The 11,827-nt window shown below is 38.1% G+C and overlaps 1 long non-coding RNA gene across 2 annotated transcripts in view; it reads right to left on the reverse strand.

Moving 5' to 3' along the window:
- Positions 1-1,865: 1,865 nt before the first annotated feature.
- Positions 1,866-11,827, reverse strand: part of LOC123513435 — a 14,250-nt gene continuing 4,288 nt past the window's right edge. The window contains exons 2-4 of one of the 2 annotated variants that reach the window (XR_006677371.1): positions 9,845-10,004; positions 2,518-2,677; positions 1,866-2,137 (exon numbers count right to left, since the gene is read on the reverse strand). This is a non-coding gene — a long non-coding RNA (uncharacterized LOC123513435). Of the gene's footprint in view, positions 2,138-2,517; positions 2,678-9,014; positions 9,470-9,844; positions 10,005-11,827 lie in introns of those variants that run through there. The other variant, XR_006677370.1, reaches the window with a different exon arrangement.

The following is an 11,827-nucleotide window of genomic DNA, read 5'->3' on the forward strand; positions in this document are numbered from 1 at the left end:
TATCAAGGGGAGCCTGCCCACCTGACCCAACCAAACACTCGCTCCCAGCCGAAGGGTGATTTGTGGTAGGTGGGTGGTGTGTGTGTGTGTGTGTGTGTGTGTGTGTGTGTGTGTGTGTGTGTGTGTGTGTGTGTGTGTGTGTGTGTGTGTGTGTGTGTGTGTGTGTGTGTGTGTGTGTGTGTGTGTGTGAGTGTGTGTGCGCGTGCGTTTGTGTGTGTGTGTGTGTCTTCGTTATCAAGGTGGAGCCCACCCACCTGACCCAACCCAACACTTGCTCCCAACCGAAGGATGGGTTTGTGGTAGGTGGGTGGTTGTGGTTGTGTGTGTGTGTGTGTGTGTGTGTGTGTGTGTGTGTGTGTGTGTGTGTGTGTGTGTGTGTGTGTGTGTGTGTGTGTGTGTGTGTGTGCGTGCGTGTGTGTGTGTGTGTGTGTGTGTGTGTGTGTGTGTGTGTAATATTAATAACAGTAATAAAGGGTTTATTGAGACAAGCAGCTCTGTAGCTGAAAATAAACATTTTACAGGAGAAATATCCTAATATTACATGCTTAAAATTCATCACAAATTTAGTCAGTGTCCACGAGTTAATTATTTTGATTATTGTGGGCACTGCACTATTTTTGTATGTGTGTATCCGGGCCGGGCATGTATGGGGAGCGGCTTTTGGTGGCGGACACTGTGGCTGGGAAGGGAGCTGCCGGAGGAGTAGGCTCCTGTGGCGCCAGTGGAGAAGCTTTGTGGCAAGCTGTTGGAGGAGGTGTTGGTAGCGAGTCTCAAGGGTGGTGAGGTGTAGGGTGTGGAGGGCCTCCTGGTAGGTAGTGTAGTCGTGTTTGTGTGTGTGTGTGTGTTTTCCTAAAATTAAGCTTTGTGTATTGTTTGGGTGGTAGCTTTAAGATAACTGTTATTTTCTTTAGTTTAACAGATTAGATAAGCACTTAAATTTATTAGATTTATAGTTATGTATAGCGCTGCATGATAGTTTTATAAGAAATTTACTATAGTTAAACAAGACATGGGGATCACAGATTGTAGAGGAATTCGCTGCAGGACTTAGCCCTGTTAATGGGCCAAATATTTAGAATTAGTATATAATGTATTGTGTACTTGTAAGTGTATCTTTAAGTACTGATGACGAGGTCGCTGTGCGACTGATACAGGATAAAGTAGATGGGCCCTGGTGGCCCTATTATTTATGTTATGTTATGTTAATTTATGTTAAGTTAATAGAACTATCAGATTACCCTTAAAAACCTGTGTAACTGAAACAATAGTCTTTTGAAAATATAGGTTATATGGCCACCGAGGTGAGACTACCCTTAAAAACCAGTGACTGAAATTAGAATCTTTTAAAATATGGGTATGTTGCCACAATTTTCAAAGCCCACAGATATGACAAGCCTTTTTCGTAAGAGTTTTTGTGCTGTTGATAGAGAAGATATCATACTAATCTGTCAATAGGGCCATTAAACTACCCTTCAAAACCTGTGAGACTGAAATTAGAATCTTTTTAAAATATAGGGTATGTTGCCACAATTTTCAAAGCCCACAGATAGGACAAGCCTTATTCGTAAGAGTTTTTGTGCTGTTGATAGAGAAGATATCATACTAATCTGTCAATAGGACCATTAAACTACCCTTCAAAACCTGTGAGACTGAAATTAGTGTCTTTTGAAATATATGTTTTATTACTAGTCATTGGCAGATGAGAGCACCATAAGGTAGTGGTCCCACCATTTTGTTTATTCCTACTTTCAGTATACTAGTATTAGGCACATAATAGCACCATATTGTAGAGGGCATCATGACAGTATACTAGAGTTTATTCACTGATGGTGGGTTCCTGAGTCACACAGGTGTGTAGGTGAGGGAGTACAAAATGGGAAACATTTCCAAAGTTCAGTTATTAACAGAATACCTATAGCTATATGTTATGTGGTGCATGCATAACACTCACAGCTGTGACCTGCAAAGCTTCACTATTATTTGTGTGTGTTCACACTGTTGTTAGTGGTTTACACTTAAATCCCTCCTTCATCACCCTCCATCTCGGTCTCTGGCTGTGTGGAACCATTCTTTCATAATGACTTCGACAGAGGCTGCTGTTTTATGCCTATAGTCTGGATGCTTGCACACACACTTTCTTAGAATATATATATATATATATATATATATTAGTCAATTTCTATTTACCTCTTCATTAAACATGGTCACAGTTTCCAAAAACTTGAACATTTGGTTGCGTGACCAACACTTTACTATTGCACTACCATCTATACAAGACTTATATTGTAAAGACATTATATAGATATCACTGATATGTTACATGAAACAAACAGCACTCAAACATTTTACTTGAGTGGGAAAGGAGTGCTAGAACAAGCAAGGAGAGAATGTATGGACAGAGGGAGGTGGAGGCTCTTCTGCCATAGCTACCCCATTATGGGACACTCCTGCAGAGAGTGAGGCATAAGAGAATAGAATAGAGAAATAGATTCAAACAAATTGAACTACTATACTTACTGATAATGGTATCCTGCAACTTCAAGATGGTAAAAACTGTGTTTCTCTCCTTTGCCACAGCAGTTGTATTGCACAGCCAAGGAGTTTGTCACAGCATACCTAAGAATGCACTTTATTGTGTCTTGCAGGTTAGCACCCCTATCACACAAAAATGTGCAATCTGAAATGGAAAAGAAAATCTGATACCAAATCTAACACACACAATCATTCACAAATAAGCACCACTCCAATGCTTACCATAAACTAATTTGAAGCAATATCCCACTCAATTAAAAACTCAAGAAAACTGCTTGTTCAGCTTTATATTCACCCTCGCGTTGGATCTGGTAAATTGAGGTTGTTATTTAAGCCTCATTATCACTGCAATAAAGTACTAAGCATTAACCTGAACCACGTGACTCCTATACTGATCTCCGTTAATAATGAAATACTAGCTTTGATAAGCACACTACACTAACTCCCTCCTTCTCCTCTTTACAGGTGAGTACCCGTATCACAGGTCACACCGTGGACTGACACTGCTGCAGCAACCCTTCGGAATAAAGTCAAGTACAAATTACAGTTTGCTAGGCGTTAGGTGTTAGGCATAGGGCTAACCATTCTCTTCCAGGTACATGTTAATTATCTAGTCTTCTTCAGTAATGCCCTGGTTACTTTTGGCTAAAATAAGCATCTTTGTTTGTGTGTGTGTGTGTATGTATGTGTGTGTTTATATGTATTTACCTAGTTGTAATTTTACAGGGCCTGGGATTTATGTTCGTGTGGCCCCGTCTCCATATCTTCACTTATCCAATCTTACTTTAAAAGTATGCACACTCGTTGTAGACACTACTTCTTCATTTAAACTGTTCCACGTCTCAATACATCTTTGCGGGAAACTATATTTTTTAACATCTCTCAGACGTGTGTGTGTGTATTTACCTAATTTACCTAATTGTAACATACGGGAAAAGAGCTATGCTCGTGTTGTCCCGTCTCCATATCTATTAATGTCCAGCTTTTTCTTAAAATCATGAATATTCCTTGCGTTGACCACTTCCACGTCTAAACTATTCCATGCTTCCACCCTTCTATGAGGGAAGCTATATTTTTTCACATCTCTCCTATAAGTGGCCATTTTAGTTTTTTCCCATGCCCTCTCGACATTCTTCCATTCCACATACACAGATCTTCCCTATCCATTTTTCCATGCCAATCATCACTCTGTATATTGCTATCAGGTCTCCCTTTCTCTTCTGTTTTCCAGGGTTGGAAGTTGCATTCTTTTCAGTCTGTCTTCATAAGTCAAATCTCTTAAGTCAGGCACCATTTTCGTTGCAGCCCTCTGTACTTTCTCTAGTTTCCTTATGTGTTTCTTTAAGTTCGAGCCCACTGTATTGTTGCATATTCAAGCCTCGGTCTTATCATTGCAGTAATTATTTTCTTCATCATTTCTTCATCTAGATATACGAACGCCACTCTTATGTTCCTCAATAAGTTCAATACTTCTCCAATTATTTTGTTTATATGTCTCTCTGGCGATAGGTCATTGGTAATTGTCACCCCAAGGTCTTTTTCTTCATGACTGGTTTTATGTCTTCATTTCCTATCTTGTACATACTCCTGATTCTTCTTTCACTCTTGCCAAACTCTATTTTCTTGCATTTTGTCGTGTTGAACTCCATTTGCCATGTACAGCTCCATTTCCATATTCTGTCCAAGTCTTCCTGGAGTAGTTCGCAATCTTTGTCACATCTCACTTTTCGTAACAATTTTGCATCGTCTGCAAATAGGCTCACATAACTGGACACCCCATCCACCATGTCATTTATGTAGACTGCGAACATTACTGGTGCCAACACTGATCCCTGTGGAACTCCACTCTCCACCAATCCCCATTCTGATGGTCTGTCCTTAATTATTGTTCTCATTTCTCTTCCTACCAAAAGTCTTCCATCCATTTTAGTAAACTGCCATGCACTCCTCCTACCATTTCAAGTTTCCAGATCAGTCTCTGGTGTGGTACCTTATCAAAGGCCTTTTTTAAATCCAGATATATTCCATCAGCCCAACCATCTCTTTCCTGTATTACATCTATCACCCTCGAATAGTAACATATCAGGTTTGTCGTGCATGAACGCCCTTTCCTAAAACCAAATTGACACTCACAAAGTATGTCATTTTTCTCCAAGAAGTCTGTCCATCTAGTCTTCACCACCCTCTCACACATCTTAGCTACCACACTTGTAAGTGACACTGGTCTATAGTTCAATGGGTCTCTCTTGTTACCTGATTTATAGATTGGGACAATGTTAGCTCTTTTCCAGTCTTGGGGCACTACGCCTTCCCTTAATGAGGCATCAATTACTTCACAAACTTTTTCTGCCAATTGCTCCTGCATTCTCTTAAAATCCATCCTGATACCCCATCAGGTCCCACAGCTTTTCTCACTTCTAAACTCCCCATCATGTTCTTGATCTCCTCCACCGTTACTTGAAACTCCTTCATAATCCCTTTCTGTTCCATTACCAGTGGTTTGTCAAAAGCAGTCTCCTTTGTGAATACCTTCCGAAAGCATCCATTCATAGCCTCTGCCATTTCCTGGGATCTTCACTGTATACTCCATTTACTTCTAAACTTTCAATACTTTCTCTATTTTTGATGTTGTTGTTCACATGTCTGTAAAAAAGCCTTGGTTGGTCTTTACATTTATCAATTATATCCTTTTCTTGTTTCTTTCTTTCTTCTCTTCTAATCAACACATATTCATTTCTTGCTCTTTTGTAACTTTCCCACTGCTTAATCCGTCTTTTCCTTCTCCACCTCTTCCATGCATCCTCTTTTCTTGTTCTAGCCTTTTCACATCTATCGTTAAACCAGTCCTGCTTTCCAACTTCTCTATGTTGTCTTATTGGTACAAATTTTTCTCACCTTCTTTGTATATTTTTATAAATTCCTTCCACTTTTCATTTGCTCCTTAGCACTCTTGAATTTCATCCAATTTGTCTCTTGAAAGAATTTCTTTAGGTTTCCAAAATCTGTCTTGGCATAATTCCATCTTCCCACTTTATATTCTTCATTTCTTCTAGATTTCTCTTCGTCTATCACCTTGAACTCCAAAACTGCATGATCACTCTTTGCTAAAGGGCACTCCACCCTCATCTCCTCAATGACCATTGGCTCTGTACTAAAGACCAAGTCCAGTCTTGACGATGCTCCCTCTCCTCCAAACCTAGTATCTTCTTTGACCCACTGAGTTAACACATTTTCCATTGCCAGTGTCAATAGTGTATTTCCCATGTTGTCTCTGATCCTTCCATTGACCAGTCCTCCCAACACACCTCTTTACAATTAAAATCTCCCATCATTATAGTTCGTTCACAGCCACCCAACATTTCTTCCAGACATGTTCCTGTATCACTTATCATTTCTTCATATTCCTGTACTGACCATGCATTTGTCTTAGGTGGTACGTACACCACTATGTAGTGCCTCTTTTTTCCTTCATTAGTTTCTGCTCTGATCTTTAGCACTTCTGCCTTTCCCATACCTTTTTTCACTTGATCCACCTTTATATCTTTTTTAACCAGCAACATCACTCCTCCTCCCATCTTACCTACTCTATTTCTTTTCCAAACGTTATATTTCCTTCTCCAACCTTCATCAGGTCTTCTCCTCTCTCAGTTTTGTTTCAGTAAGACCCACAATATCTGGGTTCTTGTCCCTCAAGTAATCGTTGAGTTCTAAAATCCCCGATATCACTCCATTTATGTTGGAATACATTACATTTCGCTCATATGTAAGTTTCTTTAGTCCTTTCTTGCTGTACTTTTCTGGGTTATGAACCACTTCCTCAGTCTCATATCCAAGATTCTCCAGAAAAACTCTTTCTTCTCTTCTTCTGTCCTCTCTTCATTTTTTTCAAAGCCTCCTTTCTCAACTCATTTAACATTTCTCTTTCCTTTTCACCGAGATCTCTTCTCAACCAAATCTTCCTTGTTGTTTCCTGCTGGGCTAGCCTCCATGACTTCTCCACCAATTCATCTACATCCTTTTGTGACTTAAGTTTGATTCTTATTGGCCTCATACCTTCTCTTGTGAACTTTCCAATTCTATGGAAGTCCTCTATTTCTTGTACTAGGTCTTTTCCTCCTCTTGCACCACATTAATGATATTATTTATCACCTTTTTATGTTTTTCTCTCTCCATTTTACTCGGTGTCTTATCCTCCTCCACACCAAATATCACCACACATCTCTTTTTGTCTACAGTTTCCCTCACCAATGTCTCATTTGACTTAATAACCTTCACCACTTTCTCAGCTATCTTCTCTTCTATGATCTGTTGATCTATAATTTCAGCAAGGCCCAAAGTTTTCTCCCTGACTCTTTGATTTCCTTTTCCAGACTTGCAACTTTGTAATTTACCTCCTTTCTTTCCACTTCCTGACTTTTTTCCATTCAGCCTGCTTCTCCATCACTTTTCCTAGAGATTCTCCACATTTTCGCAATTCACTTTAATTAGCTTAACTTCCTCTTTCAGTGCTGCATTTTCCTTCTTCATATCGGCACAGTCTCTTTTTACATTGTCATAACTCGTTTCCAGGCCCTCATACTTTTCAAACAGTTTTTCAATTTTACCTTCTAACTCCAGAATTTTCTTCACATAAGTGCTCTGACATTATTTTGCTAATCAACAGTTAACATGACTATATGGAGACGGGACAAACATTACAAGCTCCTTTCCCACCTTAGTTACTCTTAGGCAATGGCAACTGTAGAATTAGAGATGATTGCTCTGGAGCTCAGCGACCACATCCGCCATCGACGGTGTCCCGTGTGATTTGTGTGTGTGTATTTACCTAGTTGTAGTTTTCCAGGGCCTGGGCTTTTCGCTGGTGTGGCCCTGTCTCCATATCTACACTTATCCAATTTTTCTTTAAGCTTTGCACACTCGTTGCTAACACCACTTCTTCACCCAAACTGTTCCACGTCTCACACGTCTTTGGGAAACTATATCTTTTTAACATCTCCCAGACATCTTCCCTTCCTCAGCTTTTTACTATGCGATCTTGTTGTTTGAATGTCATATTCTTCTCTCAGTCTAACCTAACCTTGTAATTTTATTTATTGATTTATTTATTTTTAACTGACCTAATCTAACCTAACCAAACATTTGCAGGTCCGCAGAAAACGACACGCTGATTTATTTGAAGTCAAGGATGGAGATTGAAATGGCCTTTAAAAACACCACACCCGTTTTGTCCACCGCCATCACCACCACCTCCCAGATCAAGGAAGTGTATTACGCACTCACACATAAGGAAGAGGTGCGAGTGAGTGTGTTTGGATGCATTTGGGTGTGTTTTGTGTCTGTTTGGGTGTGTTTTGAGTGTGTTTGGTTGTTTTGGGGTTCTTGGGAGCATTTGGGGTGTGTTCTGAGGTGTTTTGGATGTGTTTAGATGTGTTTTGGTATGTTTGGATATATTCAGGTGTGTTTGAGTGTGTTTGGGAGTGTGTTTCATGTGTTTTGGTATGTTTGGGTATATTGAGGTGTGTTTGGGTGTGTTTTGAGTGTGTTTGGGTGTGTTTGAGTATGTGTAGGACTAGAAATCATGGCAGGAAGATTAGAAAACAAGGCTGCAGGTTAGATATAAGAAAATATTTCTTTAGTCATAGGGTGGTAGACTTCTGGAGTGCATTGCCAGAGAGGGTTGTAAATAGCACTAGTTTGACAATGTTTAAAAACAGATTAGATAAGCACTTAAATTTATTAGATTTATAATTATGTATAGCGCTGCATGATAGTTTTTATAAGAAATTTATTATAGTTAAACAAGACATGGGGATCACAGATTGTAGAGGAATTCGCTGCAGGACTTAGCCCTGTTAATGGGCCAAATATTTAGAATTAGTATATATTGTATTGTGTACTTATAAGTGTATCTTTAAGTACTGATGACGAGGTCGCTGTGCGACTGATACAGGATAACGTAGATGGGCCCTGGTGGCCCTATTATTTATGTTATGTTATGTTAATTTATGTTAAGTTAATAGAACTATCAGATTACCCTTAAAAACCTGTGTAACTGAAACAATAGTCTTTTGAAAATATAGGTTATATGGCCACCGAGGTGAGACTACCCTTAAAAACCCGAGTGACTGAAATTTGAATCTTTTTAAAATATAGGGTATGTTGCCACAATTTTCAAAGCCCACAGATATGACAAGCATTTTACGTAAGAGTTTTTGTGCTCTTGATAGAGAAGATATAATACTAATCTGTCAATAGGGCCATTAAACTACCCTTCAAAACCTGTGAGACTGAAATTAGAATCTTTTTAAAATATAGGGTATGTTGCCACAATTTTCAAAGCCCACAGATAGGACAAGCCTTTTTCGTAAGAGTTTTTGTGCTGTTGATAGAGAAGATATCATACTAATCTGTCAATAGGACCATTAAACTACCCTTCAAAACCTGTGAGACTGAAATTAGAGTCTTTTGAAATATATGTTTTATTACTAGTCATTGGCAGATGAGAGCACCATAAGGTAGTGGTCCCACCATTTTGTTTATTCCTACTTTCAGTATACTAGTATTTAGCACATAATAGCACCATATTGTAGAGGGCAACATGACAGTATACTAGAGTTTATTCACTGATGGTGGGTTCCTGAGTCACACAGGTGTGTAGGTGAGGGAGTACAAAATGGGAAACATTTCCAAAGTTCAGTTATTAACAGGATACCTATAGCTATATGTTATGTGGTGCATGCATAACACTCACAGCTGTGACCTGCAAAGCTTCACTATTATTTGTGTGTGTTCACACTGTTGTTAGTGGTTTACACTTAAATCCCTCCTTCATCACCCTCCATCTCGGTCTCTGGCTGTGTGGAACCATTCTTTCATAATGACTTTGACAGAGGCTGCTGTTGTATGCCTATAGTCTGGATGCTTGCACACACTATTTCTTAGAAAAAAAAAAATATATATATATATTAGTCAATTTCTATTTACCTCTTCATTAAATATGGTCAGTTTCCAAAAACTTGAACATTTGGTTGCGTGACCAACACTTTACTATTGCACTACCATCTATACAAGACTTATATTGTAAAGACATTATATAGATATCACTGATATGTTACATGAAACAAACAGCACTCAAACATTTTACTTGAGTGGGAAAGGAGTGCTAGAACAAGCAAGGAGAGAATGTATGGACAGAGGGAGGTGGAAGCTCTTCTGCCATAGCCACCCTGTTATGGGACACTCCTGCAGAGAGTGAGGCATAAGAGAATAGAATAGACAAATAGATTCAAACAAATTGAACTACTATACTTACTGATAATGGTATCCTGCAACTTCAAGATAGTAAAAACTGTGTTTCTCTCCTTTGCCACAGCAGTTGTATTGCACAGCCAAGGAGTTTGTCACAGCATACCTAAGAATGCACTTCATTGTGTCTTGCAGGTTAGCACCCCTATCACACAAAAATGTGCAATCTGAAATGGAAAAGAAAAATCTTATACCAAATCTAACACACACAATCATTCACAAATAATCACCACTCCAATGCTTACCATAAACTAATTTGAAGCAATATCCCACTCAATTCAAAACTCAAGAAAACTGCTTGTTCAGCTTTATATTCACCCTCGCGTTGGATTTGGTAAATTGAGGTGGTTATTTAAGCCTCATTATCACTGCAATAAAGTACTAAGCATTAACCTGAACCACGTGACTCCTATACTGATCTCCGTTAATAATGAAATACTAGCTTTGATAAGCACACCACACTAACTCCCTCCTTCTCCTCTTTACAGGTGAGTACCCGTATCACAGGTCACACCATGGGACTGACACCGCTGCAGCAACCCTTCAGAATAAAGTCAAGTACAAATTACGGTTTGCTAGGCGTTAGGTGTTAGGCATAGGGCGATAGGCGTCGTGGCTAACCATTCTCTTCCAGGTACATGTTAATTATCTAGTCTTCTTAAGTAATGCCCTGGTTACTTTTGGCTAAAATAAGCGTGTGTGTGTGTGTGTGTGTGTGTGTGTGTGTGTGTGTGTGTGTGTGTGTGTGTGTACCTAGTTGTAGTTTTACAGGGCCTGGGATTTATGTTCGTGTGGCCCCGTCTCCATATCTTCACTTATCCAATCTTACTTTAAAAGTATGGACACTCGTTGCAGACACTACTTCTTCATTTAAACTGTTCCACGTCGCAATACATCTTTGCGGGAAACTATATTTTTAAAATTTCTCAGACGTGTGTGTGTGTGTGTGAGAGTGTGTGTGTAAGTAAGATTATTATTATTTTTTTTACAGGTCTAATTAATACTTATTTCTTACAGGTCAAACTAATATCTCTCCTTTTCTCTGGCTGGAAAAACTAATCTTTCTAGGTTCTTTAAACATACAGTGTTATTCATGCGTTTTTCCTGTTTTTTGTTTTGGAAAAAAAAAAAAAAAAAGTTTTTTCGCTCTTTCTTTGGTTTCTCTATATTGCTTTGTTTTCATCAATTTTATCGTTCTGAGGCATAAAAATGTAAAATGACGAATATAAAAAAATTTTCAATCGATAATTTTTTTTTCATAAAACACCTGAAAAACATAAATAAGACATTATAAGAAATATAATGTTTTGCCTGCTTTTCTGAGTTTTGGTTTATAAAATGCTGGAAAACACCAAAATAACCTGTTTTTGACATAGTATATCAGTTCCTTAAACAAATATTGTTTAATCATGCGTTTTGCCTGCATTTCTGTGTTTTGGTGAAAAAAAAAAAGCTGAAAACTACTAAACTAATAAGTTTTTCATACTTTTTCTTTGGTTGTCTCTATATTGGCTTTTCATGAATTTTATCATTTTGAAGCATAAAAATGTAAAATGACTTGAATATACAAAATTTTTAATTGAGGTAGTTTTTTTTTTTTTTCATAAAACACCTTAAAAACACACAAATAAGACGTTTTAACAAATATAGTGATTTGCCTGCTTTTCTGTGTTTTGGTGCAAAAAAAAGCTGAAAACTCCTGAAATAACACTTTGTTCCTCTTTTTTTGGTTTCTCTTTATTGCCTTGTTTTCATTAAGTTTATCGTTCTGAGGCATAAAAATATAAAATGACCTGAATATACAAAAATTTTCAATCGATAGTTTTTTTTTTTTTTTTCACCTTAAAATCATAAATAAGACATTATAAGAAATATAGTGTTATGCCTGCATTTCTGTGTTTTGGTTCATAAAATGCTGGAAAACACCAAAATAACCCATTGTTGACATATTTCAGTTCCATAAACAAATATTGTTTAATCATGCGTTTTG

Source organism: Portunus trituberculatus, chromosome 36 (genome assembly GCF_017591435.1).
Source record: "Portunus trituberculatus isolate SZX2019 chromosome 36, ASM1759143v1, whole genome shotgun sequence".
In the NCBI taxonomy this organism is placed as follows: domain Eukaryota; kingdom Metazoa; phylum Arthropoda; class Malacostraca; order Decapoda; family Portunidae; genus Portunus; species Portunus trituberculatus.